The sequence below is a fragment of the Zingiber officinale genome, chromosome 7A (assembly GCF_018446385.1).
Source record: "Zingiber officinale cultivar Zhangliang chromosome 7A, Zo_v1.1, whole genome shotgun sequence".
NCBI lineage: Eukaryota > Viridiplantae > Streptophyta > Magnoliopsida > Zingiberales > Zingiberaceae > Zingiber > Zingiber officinale.
In genome coordinates this window covers 29,009,739-29,023,422 of record NC_055998.1, presented here as the reverse complement: position 1 = coordinate 29,023,422, position 13,684 = coordinate 29,009,739, and the positions used below count along the sequence as shown (strand labels likewise).

The window sequence follows — 13,684 nt, the reverse complement described above, 5'->3', positions numbered from 1 at the left end:
TATGTGCTCATATAGATCTCCTGATCACATTGATGGTCTCAAATATGAATTTTACTCAATACATTTAATTTATTATTTTTTGGATATCAAAATAATCGTAGCTTTTTCAAACCCTAATTCTTTTTCACGAAGTCATAGGATTTATAAATTCAATCTAATTAATTTAATTATAAAAAAAATTATATTAGATATTTGAGGTCATTAATGTGATTAGGAGATTGATATAAATATATAAAAACTTATTTCATATCATTCCAATCTCTGTAGGTCATCTTCCAATTTTAGGATACATTTATTTTATTTTTTTTAAATCAGAATTTTGGGACGAATTTAAAAATTCGTCCCATATTTGGGACTAATATGAAAGTTTGTCGCCAATTTGGAACAAATTTCTAGATTCGTCCCAAAATTCTAATTTTTTTAAACTCAAAATAAATACATTTTAAAATTGGAAGATGACCTTAGAGAGCTCAGAATGACATGAAACAAGTTCTTGTGTACTTGTATCAATCTCCTGATTACATTGATGACCTCAAACATAAGTTTCATACAATACATTTAATTCATTAATTTTGGATATCATAATAACTATAACATTTTCAAACCCTAACTCTTTTTCACTAAGTCATATGTTTTATAAATTTGATCTAATTAATTTAATTATGAAAAAATTATATTAGATATTTGAGGCCTTTAATGTGATCAGGAGATGGAGATCGATACGAACACATATGAACTTGTTTTATATCATTTCAAGCTCTGTAGGGTCACCTTCTAATTTTAGGATGAATTTATTTTGATATTTGAAAAATCAGAATTTGGGATGAACTTGGAAATTCATCCCAAATTTGTGATGAACTTTCAGATTTGTCCCAAATTTAGGACGAATTTCTAAATTTGTCCCAAAATTCTATGTTTTAAAAATAAAGTAAGGTTTCCTAAAATTGGAAGATGACCTTAGAGAGCTCGATATGACATGAAATAAATTCCTATTTGTTCGTATTGTTCTGTTGATCATATTAATAGCTTTAAACATTATTTTTTACCCAATATACTAAGGTTTATAATTTTTTTTTTTAACATAAATGAGTAATAAATATCTAATTCTTATTCTAAAAATTTATGAACCTCAGTATAGTTAGTGAAATTAATTTTTGAGACCATTAATTTGATCATTGATATAAATACATAGAAACTTATTTCATGTTATTACGAGCTTTCTAAGATCATCTTCTTTTTTTTTGGACGCATTTATCTTGATTTTTGAAAAATTAGAATTTTAGAACAAATTTAGAAATTCATCCCAAATTTGGAACAAATCTGGAAGTTCGTTGCCAATTTGGGATGAATTTCTAGATTCATCCAAAAATTTTAATTTTTTTTAAAATCTAAATAAATACGTTCTAAAATTGGAAGATGACCTAGAGAGCTCGAAATGACATAAAATAATTTTCTATGTGCTTGTATCAATCTTCTAATCACATTGATAACCTCAAACTTGAATTTCACCTAATATATTTAATTCATTAATTTTTGAATATTAAAATGACTTTAACATTTTTAAACCCTAACTATTTTTCACTAAGTCAAAGGATTTATAAATTTGACCTAATTAATTTAATTATGAAAAAAATATATTAGATATTTGAGGCCATGAATATGATCAAGAGATCTATACAAACACATAAAAACTTGTTTCATGTCATTCCAAGCTTTCTAGGATCATCTTCTAATTTTAGGACACATTTATTTTAATTTTTGAAAAATTAGAGTTTTAGGATGAATTTGGAAATTTGTCCCAAATTTGAGATGAATTTGGATGTTCATTGCCAATTTGGATGAATTTCTAGATTCGCCCAAAAATTCTTATTTTTTAAAAATTAAAAAAAAAAGTTCTAAAATTGAAAGATGACCCTAGAGAGCTCGGAATGACATGAAATAAATTCTTATGTACTCGTATCAATCTCCTAATCACATTGATGGCCTCAAACATGAATATGACACAATACATTTAATTCATTAATTTTTGGATATCAAAATTGTTGATACAGTTTGACCTGGCTGTTGTTTTGATGTTGACACGGATTTAAGTTTGTATCAGATGTTGATTAAACTCGGTTTGATTAATGATCAAGGTTGATCAAGTGGAAGGGAAAAGTCCAAATTGGAAACTTGGCATGCGAAGTCGGAGAGAGCTCGTTCTCCGGACTAGGTCAGAGAGGGCTAGGTAGCTTGTTCTCTGGACCTGACGAAGTCGGAGAGGGCTCGGTAGCTCGTTCTCTGGACTAGGCCGAGGAGGTCGGAGAGGGCTCTAGACCGGACGGAGTCGGAGAGGGCTCGATAGCTTGTTCTCCTGACCAGGCGAGAGGGCTCGTAGCTCGTTCTGGACCGACGAAATCGGAGAGGGCCTCGGTAGCTCGTTCTCCGCACTAGGCGAGAGGGCTCGAGCTCGTCTCCACTGACGAAGTCGAGAGGGCTCGTAGCTCGTTCCGGACTAGGTCGAAAGGGCTCGTAGCTCGTTCTCGGACCGGACGAAGCCGGAGAAGGCTCGTAGTTTGTTCTCCGATTAGGTCGAAAGGGACCTAAGTGGACATTCCATGGTACATTGGATCGATCGGCAGACCATCCAGTGACACATAAGATAGTGGATCGGTCGTCGACCGATCCAAAGGAAACTAAGTTTCATGGATCACCAAGAGCTGCGGTAATCTGATCGCCCAGACCGATCGAAACACTCGATGCACATCGAGGTGAATCTGTCGGTCTTGGAGACCGATCGGAGATGATATTGCGAAGAAAGAAGGCGGGGATCGGTCCCCGGCCGATCACTGAGCCACTGATCGGTCTCACCGATCGATCAGTGAGCATCGATCGGATATGTCCCGATCGGTCCATGGATCGATCCGTGATCGATCCACACACACCCGATGTTCTGCGATTCCTCCACCGCATTTGATCTGCCTGATTCATATAACCCTCTGTGCTGTTAGCTTTTGAGTTTGCAGGATCACAGGTATCATTCTAAGCCTAATTTCAAATTAAGTCCATAAGAGGAATACGACAAATGGCCTTTCTGCTGTGATTCGCGGCGCATGGTGCATTTGAGGCATCAACGGCTACTGGTGTGATCCGGCTGCGATCCGCTTGACTCACGGTGATTGGTTCGACTGTGATTTCATTGGTGTGAGTTCAGAGAACCAGTAAGGAGGAAGAGGGATTGACTGCAGCGATGATTCTGTGCAGATTGACCACGATCCGTGACAGCAGAGGACAGGGGCTTAAGAAGCAGTAAAAAGCGAGAGGAAAGAACAACAAGCAAGTAAGAAAGCAAGAAAGTTCTGTTGATCGTTGAGGTGTGCTAAGTTCTTGAGCTCTCGGGTGAGAAACTGCTGTCTGTGAGTTCTCTGTTTTTCACTGATCCTCGCGTGGTTGTAAGCATTAGTTCATTCTTCTTTGCCACCGAGCTCTGTAAGTCTTGTGCTTTAACATATATATTTCTTGAGACTTTGTGGAGAGGTTGCTCCACCGAGAAGGAGGATCTTTAGCCGGAATTTTTCCGGGGTGCGATCTACCGAAGATCGAGGGGTCGTCCACCTTACGGACACGCCGAGGAGTAGGGGCAAGTTATCCCCGAACCTCGTAAATCCTTGTGTTAGTGTGCTTGTTTCCTCCTTGTTTTAGTTTCCTAATTCCGCTGTGCTAACAAGTTTCTTTGTAGAAATTTGTGTTTAAGTTTTTAAGAGGCTATTCACCCCCCCCTCTAGCCATCTAAGATCCTAACAAAAATGTCTTTAACATTTTCAAATTCTAACTCTTTTTCACTAAGTAATAGGATTTATAAATTTGATTTAATTATAAAAAATTATATTAGATATTTGAGACCATTAATGTGATCAGGAGATCGATACGAATACATAGAAACTTATTTCATGTCATTCCGAGCTCTCTAGGACAATCTTCTAATTTTAGGACACATTTATTTTGATTTTTTAAAAGTTAGAATTTTGGGACAAATATGTAAATTCATCCCAAATTTACGACAAATTTTGAAATTTGTCACCAATTTGTGACGAATCCTATTTTGTTACCAATTTGTTGCAATATTTGCTAGATTAGTGAAAACTTTTGTGAAGTTTTTTTTGTTGCAGATTTTCTATATATTGCAACGAATGGTATATTTCGACACTAATTAGCAATGAATTTTGCCACAAAAAATTATTTACTGCTATTTTGTGAAAATCTATTTTCGTTACTAATTTCGTTGATAATTGGTGATGAATTTTGTTTTCGTCACAAAATTCATCACAAATTTATGATGAATTTGTTTTTTTCCTAAAAATTCACCCCTAAATATCTATTTTTTTTTTTGTAGTGCCACTAATAGGTCAAGATCTTCTTGCGACAAGGTGACGACTGTGAACTTTTTAGCATCTTCCATGTCTACGTTGTAGAATCAGGTATAGTTCCTACAAATGACGCCAAATTTTTTCCTATCTATAGTTGGTGAAGATGGACCGTTAATTAGATGGCTTGCCTACTGACCGCAAGAAAACCTTGAGAGGAAATTCCAAGCTATGAGTGGGCCTACCATGTCACAACAAAACAAAGGAGGAAGAAGACGTCAATAGACGAGTTGGGGTGAAATCCCGTCACTCCGATACTCAAGTTAGTGAGGGGGCTGAGTAGCGGTAATCAAAGGACATTGATGAGGAATAGTGAATAGCAAATGGGAGCACTTGTGTGCATGGGAAGAAATGATCTCTTATATATAGTGTTGTTTTTCTTAGCATGAATAATGAGACATGTTACTAAAACAAAGGCAACCATATTGGCATCCTGCTGTCTTTGCAAAATTGTACCGAGAGCCATTTGGCCGATGGGCTATTGGCTATTATCCCTTAGCGGTGGGCCTTTCGAGGCTTTAAGGCCTTGATAGATTCTAGTGATATTTCTACAATGGCCTTGTCCTTTTTGTTATGCGATTGGACTTCCACTTCCAAAAAGTCTGATCGACTATAAGAGACTAAGTATCAGTGCGATTGAGTTGACTGTTAATGATTCAATCCATCTGGTGGTTCCTCCTTGCTCGTCTAGTAAGTCCAGTTGAACTCGGGGTTGTCTGAGTGGTTTTTTACAAGGATTCGACCAGGACTCTAGGAATTGTGCCCCTATTGTCTCTCTCTCCTTAAGGGCTTAGGCTAAGCTTCGTGATCTTCCTCTACAGGCTAGCCTGAGGTCCGTTCGCTCAAGTTAACTTGTTTGGTACTTTGACCGCCAAGTCCCTCGAGACTTTGATCGCCACACCCCTTAGGATTTTGACTATCACGTCCCTCCGATCCGTTTGACTTCCACACTCACATCTATTTGTCGTATCAATATTTATAAAACAACACTATAATGGTCATGAAGTCATGATCTTTTAAAACTCGAACAAATATATTGTGATTTTTTCAAGACGATGGTGATGATATTTATAAAATAGCACCACAAATCTCTACCCTTCAAAATTAGCATTATTGTATTGTAATTTTCCTAATGTAGTGATGTTGAATTTTATAAAATAACACCACGATGATACCGATCCTTTAAAACCAACACTCATAATTTTATGTTGGAGACTTAGAACCAGGATTGCAGGATTACACGTCTTTTATACCTTCTCTACCCTCTCCTCTTTCCCTCCATGTCTATTTTTCAGAATTTCAAATTTTTTTATGTTCATCAGTTTAGACAAAACTTATTAATAGTTTTAACCAGTTTTGATATAAGCCAATCCAAATCTTGTAAGTACTTCTCTATTTCACTGTTCTCTAAAGTCTTAGATTTAAGACTTTTTCAGTCGTACATAATCTATTTTCAAAAATTCAACCTACGGGTCAATTGACATGAATCAAGTTGCACATTATATCTATCTTTTTTACACTTTCCTCTTTCACTCCATATTCAAGTTTCAAAATTTTAAATCTTCTAACTTCATTAATAAATTTCAGATAAAACTCATTGATCACTTTAGATAGATCTAATGGGACTTGATCCAAATCCTATAAATTCTACAAAGCTTCTTAATCTAATTGCTTAGAATTTTCCTGTACACTTGGTCAGATTTACTAGAACCACAATAACCCTTAACTTTAAACCCTTTACTATTATCAAAACTTGAGTCTGGTACTTTCTACACCAAAATTGACCACCACATTGTAGCAGCTACCAAATCATAGCAGCTACAACATACTAACCAGAACATTGTAGTGGCTACCAAATTGTAGTTGCTTCAATGTGGTTAGACCAGAATGTTGTATTAGTTACGAAATCGTAACTGATATAACGTGTTGACTAGAACGTTGTAATAACAACCAAATAGTAGCTTTTATAATGTGGTTAGGCTAGAACATTATAGTAGTTATCAAATCATAGCTGCTACACCATAGTTAAATTAGAATATTGTAGTAGTTATCAAATCGTAGTTGCTATAACTTGCTAAACAGAATGTTATAGCAGTTATTAAATCATAACTACTGCAAACTACTAAATCATAGCTGCTATAATATAGTTAGACCAGAACATTATAGTAGCTATGATTTCGTAGCTACTATAACATAGTAAAATCACAAATAAGAACATTATAACAACTATGGTTTAATAATTATTTTAACATAAAGCCATTTTGATCAACTATTTCAAGTTATAGTAATTTTGATCAAAATTGTTCTACTAGTTATAATAGTCTTTGATAAAAATTATTCCACGTTATAGTAATTTCATTAAAAATTACTGCAAATACAATAATATTTGAACAAAATAGTAGTTATTATGAAGGCAATAGTTTGATCAAAATTATTTATAATAATTTTGAATAGATTGTAGTGTTTTTAATCCACATTGTTACAACAATAATATTAAAATAGTATTTTAGGGCAAGTGACCTTTTAATTTTTTTCCCCAAACATGGATTTGCTCAATTTTATTTTTCTAAATAAATTTTATACCCTTCTATTTAAGGCTCATGGTAATACATTATTTTATTATTATATATTTGATATTGAAAGGATAAAATAAAACCAACACATATATTAACTACAATCGCAACTTCTAAAAATATAAATTTTTATAACTACATGTCAAATGAAGAGCGAATAGACAGAGAGAAGCAACAAGTAAGATAAATTGTACTGATTTACTCTAATACGCTATAACAACCCTGATCATATCTATTATAATAATATTAAAATAAAGTATTTTTTACTTGAGATTTTAAAAATTAGAAGGTTTTTATTAAAAAAATGTTGAGGCTTTTTTGGTAAGTTCAAATTAAAGGGTGTATAACTGAATTTGATTTACAACCATAATCGTACTCCGTCAATTTAAATAAACTCATCAAATTGATCAATCTATCAAATAATGTAAATATATTGGGTTAAAATTTTATTAATCCATTTAAAAGCCAATTTAAATGGATTAGCTTACACAGATCGGAAGACTGGGTGGATTAGTCCGTGGCTTGATCAAGTTGATCAGAAGGTAACAGAATTTTAAAATTGGATTATGAATTTACGATGATATATGTATTTTTTTTATAGAAATTGTGAATTTTTAATGTGAATTGCTTGGGCTAATATGTATAGGTGTAAAATTAAGATTTTAAATTTTATAAGATTTTTTAAAAATATATATTTATAAAATATTTATGAAGTCCTTGCTTACCTCACTGCCGCACCACCGTCAGACGTCTCTACCCATCGTAAACCTTGCATGAGGTCCCTGCTTACCTCAGTTCCGCACCAGTTGCTTTAACGACTCACAACCCAGCGACCGAATTCTCCATGGAACCAACAACCCAATTCTGGACCCTTCCCAAACCCTATAAAATCGATCGATCTCTCTGCCAGGGCCTTATCAATGCAGGTGATTCCCGTTATCCCCAACAATCTTCACATTCAAGCAATGGCGGAGCAGGTCCAAGTCCAGATCCCCAGAGTGAAGTTGGGCAGCCATGGATTCGAGGTTCATCTTCCCTTCCTTCATGGATCGTGTTTTTTATTTATTATTATTTTTTTGTTGCAATTTCCCGAAAGATCTTTTTTTTTTCCACTCCAATTTGTTGTGGCCACGCCAGGTTTCTAAACTAGGGTTTGGGTGCATGGGTCTCACCGGCGTGTACAATTCCCCTGTCAGTGAAGAAGCTGGCATTGCCATCATCAAGCATGCTTTCAACAGGGGCATCACCTTCTTCGACACCTCCAATGTCTATGGACCCCACACAAATGAGATTTTGCTGGGGAAGGTTTTGTATCTCGTCGCTACATTTCTCGCCTGGGGTAAAGATCGTGCTGAATGAAGAGAAATTGATACTGTTTGACATATTTGTTTAGGCCTTGAAGCAATTGCCGCGTGAAAAGATCCAAGTAGCCACAAAGTTTGGGATTGTAGGTTTTGATGAAAAAGGTGTGGTGGTCAATGGTAAGCCTGAGTATGTGCGTGCTTGTTGTGAAGAAAGCCTCGAGCGACTCGGAGTGGATTACATTGATCTTTACTACCAACACCGAATTGATAAGACTGTTCCGATAGAGGAGACTGTAAGTTGACTCTAAAAATCGTGTCTGCTACATAGTTCTTCTGAAATTTGAGATGTAGTGGCTCATGCTATTTATTTGGTTGAGCAGATGGGGGAGCTCAAGAAGTTGGTGGAAGAAGGAAAAGTGAAGTATATTGGGCTGTCTGAGGCTAGTCCAAACACTATCAGACGTGCTCATGCTGTGCATCCAATTACTGCAATTCAAATGGAATGGTCTCTTTGGACTCGTGATATTGAGCCAGAGATAGTCCCACTTTGCAGGTCTAATTACTTTAGTTGTCCAACTTCCTGCGAGCTAATGACCAATCTATGTAGTTTTGGCAATACAATTATTTTAAGGGTGTGAAGCATCAAACATTCTCACAGCATGTCTTCTAATTTTAACTTATATATTGGCACATAGAGGCAAATGCTATGTCCTGCATTTTAACTTCTACCTCAAAGATGCATAAGGGAGCATATCATTTTGCACTAGCTAACCCTATTTTAGTATCATGGGCTACTTTTGTAGTACTGGAATTTTTAATACTCATTTTTCCTCAAATGTTCATGTAGGGAACTCAGCATTGGAATAGTTCCATACAGCCCTATTGGACGAGGGTTTTTCGCTGGTAGAGGAGTCACTGAGAATTTGCCTTCAGATACAAATATGGTATCCACTCTCATCATCTACAACATACCTTGAACATTTTAGCAAATTGAAGTAGGTGATTTTTTCATAAATGGATGACAACATGCTAGTTGCTAATGTTAAATTTCTACCTTTTCTTTGATGTCACTAGACTAATATCGAAAGATTCAGTGGTGAGAATTTGGAAAAGAACAAAGTTCTTTATCTGTGAGTGGAGAATCTGGCCAAGAAACATCGCTGCAGCCCTGTTCAACTTGCTTTGGCTTGGGTTCTCCACCAAGGTGATGATGTGGTTCCTATTCCTGGTAAGGAATTGTTTGCACACATCAATATTGCAATTTCCATTGAAGCAGTGATGTTACTATTATATTCTAATCTGTAAAATGCTTTATGTCTAGTTGATTGAGAATGGAATAGTTTATTATAATACTCTTTCACGTTTAGATGTTCTAACATTGTGATCACTCCAAAAGGTGAGATAACTGAAGATTTGGCCCATCTACCTTTCGTTTCTTGGTTAATGTTGCAGTCTCACCTATTATACTCTGCTATCTATCTAAATTAGATAAAAGTACTTATAATTCGCTCTGGGATTTCAATAATTGATGACCATCAATTATTTGGATCATGTAAGCAAGCGTGCAGAGCCACACAGACAAACACACAAATTGCTGCAATGGTACCTATTCCCTAGTCTAGTTAATTTATTTCTTAATTGGAATGAATTTAGTTCCTTTAGCTAGGTGAAAGAAGAGGTTAATTTCTTTAAATGAAAAAAAAAGAATCTTAGTTCTTTTGGCCTCTGTAGAGATCTTCTTAGGAAAAATTAAATTATTTTCCTATATCTATTTTTACAGTTTCTCGTTGTAGAATTTTTGTTATATGAATATTCTATTAGAGATATTTGCATGCAGTGTTCTTGAGCTATTTGCGCCCTTTCCTAGTTTTTTAATCTTCATCCCCTAATCTTTCACTTCCATTTTCTGTTATTAACATTGATCATTGTTTCTATATGAAAATTTGTCTTGAGAGTTTGGTCTTTTCATATAAGAGCTATTTTACCAAAGGTTGATGCATGCTGTCGATAAAAAATGTTTGGTAAAGTAGATTGAAATTCTGCATTATGCAGAGATTTTTTAAACTAAGTGTCCTTATGAATGGACCAATATTGCATCCTTCCCTTTTAAAATTTTGTAAACAAATCTTAAATTGCATATAGAACTTTAGCTACAGAACGGGTAAGTCTTCGCTTGGTATCGAGAGATTATAAAATTGGATGTCATTAGTAATTTACAAGAAAAAGGTAGTTGGGTTGTTGCAGATAAAGCTTATTTAGTCAATGACAGGAGAAGTTTTACTCATAGCAGAATCTACCGCCATACTTCCAGTAAATCTTGGAAGCCTTGGAGATGGTCGTGATGGATCAGAAATGATGGCTCAGAAAAAAATGATTCTAGTCTCCTCTTTAGCTCTTATTCAAAATTTAACTTGAAGTCACTTACAAAGGTTCATGAGGTTATCATTTTTCCTCCTGGTAATCTCCAGATGATAACATCATTGAGAAAATGAGTAGGACTAAACTTCATGAATTTTCATTATCAGCTACTGTTATCTGCAGATAGTGTCTTCAGAAATCATCCTGTAAAAGATCATACCCAAGTCATTTCATGGGAATATGCTGAATTTATGCCTAGTTTCTAGATAGTCTTATCCTTTGATCTGATAAAGAATTTGTTAAAACTTTGGCTTTTACATGCACGCAGAACTTCTATTACTATAATATATTTGAAATTCTTGTTTGTCTTTAAACATCTAAGAGTGCCATGAAATTCTTGATTGATTTAATTGATGATTCTATTTTGACCTCTCAGGTACAACCAAGGTGAAGAACTTGGATGTAAACATTGAGTCTTTGAAGGTAAAGCTCGCAAAGGAGGATTCGGAAGAACTATCTGATGCAGTGCGGGAAGAAGAGGTTGCAGGTTCTAGGTCATACGGTAGTTTTGAGCCATCAAATTGGAAATATGCTGACACACCTCCCATGCCTGCCAATCCATCGGCATAGGCCTGTGATACTGCTCTTCCAACTATTTTGGGTCAATTACATGAGTCTTTTCTTCCGGCAGCATAGGCCTGTGATCATTGATGTTACCTAAAGATACAATGTGATGCTTTATTTCCATCATTGATACTTAATTAATAAACAGGTTCACAGTTCGGTCGTTGGCCAATACGCACGTGGTCACGTGGTCATTGTCGATCATTTAAAATTTTGTACTGGTCCAGCAATTTATTGCAATGTGGTATTTGTTGGTATGATGTATGGCGTCATTACTGGAATATAAATAGAGCGAAAATCAATAGGGCGTGTTTTTTTAACGAGGGCGTTTTTTTTTTTTTGTTTTTTTGCTATATTATCGGAAAGGTGCTTTATGTTTTCAGACCGATTCAAGGCAAGCAGGATCTCTTTATGGAGTTGATGTGAGGCGTTACGGGAGACAAAGGGTCCCCTTCGTTACTCACTTTGTTGCAAATGTCAAGGAGACGAAGGGACGTCTTTTCCCCTTCGTCTTCCTGAGGCTTCCTATAAAAGCAGTGTCCAAGCACAGATCCAAAGGGCAAGAGGTGTGCGAGTGACGCGGAGGTGACCAGAGATCATTTGGGAGGTGATCAGCGAGCAGAGGAGAACGTCCAGAGGTCGGGATTTGGTTCGTGAAAGAGTTCGAGGAGGTTTCATGAGGTGATCTTCTCGGCGACAGCAGCAGCGATGTCTTCGGCGGTTCTTCGACGATTTCTTCGGGAAAACACTGTGAGTGGTTACTGCTTTGCTTCGTTTTAGTTTTCATGCTCTCAAAATACCAACAATGGTATCAGAGCACGAAATCATGGTTTTGAAAGCATGAAAATCGACGTGAGAATAACTCGCTGTTTTTTTTTCTGTCGCGAAGAAGATGAACAATACATGTTTTTTTTTGTTTTAATCGATTGTTCAATCGATTCAAATATTTGAATCGATTGAATAAGGAATTGAATCGATTCAATTGACGGCAGAGTGCCTCACTCATATATTGAATCGATTCATGAATCGATTAGAAAAAAAGAGGGATGAACAGTGCTCATTTGACGAAGCACAGTAAAGAATTAAAAAAAACGTGTATAAAAACTAAAGAGTGCATGCATGTTTTTTTCTTTGCTTCTTCATGATCATGCACAACAATTAATATTTAATTAAATATTTATTTATTAATTAATAATACATACCTATATGTATTTAATTAATTAAAATAAATAAATATTTAATTAATTTGTGGTTCAATTTATGAAAATAGAACCCTACCAACTTGATCAATCAAACCTAGATCTGATTTAAATTATTAGTTGATTTAAGCATATCAGTTTGATTCAATAATACATAAAGCTGGTTCAAATTATTTATTGGTTTAACCGGTTCGGTTTATTATTAAATCAATTGGGGTGAGTTTGATACAGAAGTTGGACTGATCAAATGTGATCAGATTAGTTCTGTTGTGTCAGATTTGATCAAAAAAATATTAGATTTATTCTCATGGGTCAGACTTAATCCAATAAGCAATTTGACGAATCAAACGAACCTGAGTTTGATTAATAAGTCTGAGATTAACTCAAATGAGCTTAAACAATAACAGAACATAGGTCCAATTAGAATAGTTCTAATGAGGACAATAGACTAAGCTTAAGATCCAGATTCCTGATAGACCGATCCTATGTGTCAGTCACATAGACTCCCCAAAATAAGGAAATTTATTTTTCTTAATTACTTGTGTATTATGTATATTTTGTTCTATATGTGGGAATTGAATTAGACCGATTTTTGTTATTGGTCTATCAGTTTTGTACTAACATCATGATTTTCAATTCCAGATACAAAGAACAATATACACGATGACTGGTCGCTATGAACGACAACATGAGCTATGGGAGGAGATCAAGAAGCTGGAATATGACCCGGATCACGGAGTCGGTAGGCTTATTGGTCGGCTCGATTGGTTGTTCTGGAATCTTGAGCAAGAAGGGTATCCAGTTCAAGAAACAGAAAGAAGATGGTATCTGGTTTATTCATTATCAGAACATCTAAGGTAGATAGCATTCCAACTTTGGGATGAGTATGATGGGTACATCTCATATTCAGAGATGTGCAGACAGTTACTTCATTTGGAATGAGGTCCTGATGAATCTGAAGAGAATCCAAATCCCGAATATATGGACCTCGAAGAATCTGAGGAGGATCCAGAAATAGATTCTGAAGATTTAGAGGAGGATCCAAATCCTGAAGAATCTGAAGATGATCTGGAAATGAACCTCGAAGAATTTGAAGAGGATCTAGAAATGAATCATGAAGATTTTGAGGAGGATCCAGACATGAATCCCGAGGAGGATCTAGAGATGGATCCAGAAGAATTAGAGGAGGATCTTCAAGAATGTAATAGAAGATCCAGAAATGG

General features: G+C 35.5%; 1 pseudogene; it reads left to right on the top strand.

Moving 5' to 3' along the window:
- The first annotated feature begins 7,716 nt into the window (after positions 1-7,716).
- LOC122001236 lies at positions 7,717-11,519 on the top strand (annotated as a pseudogene).
- Positions 11,520-13,684: the final 2,165 nt, after the last annotated feature.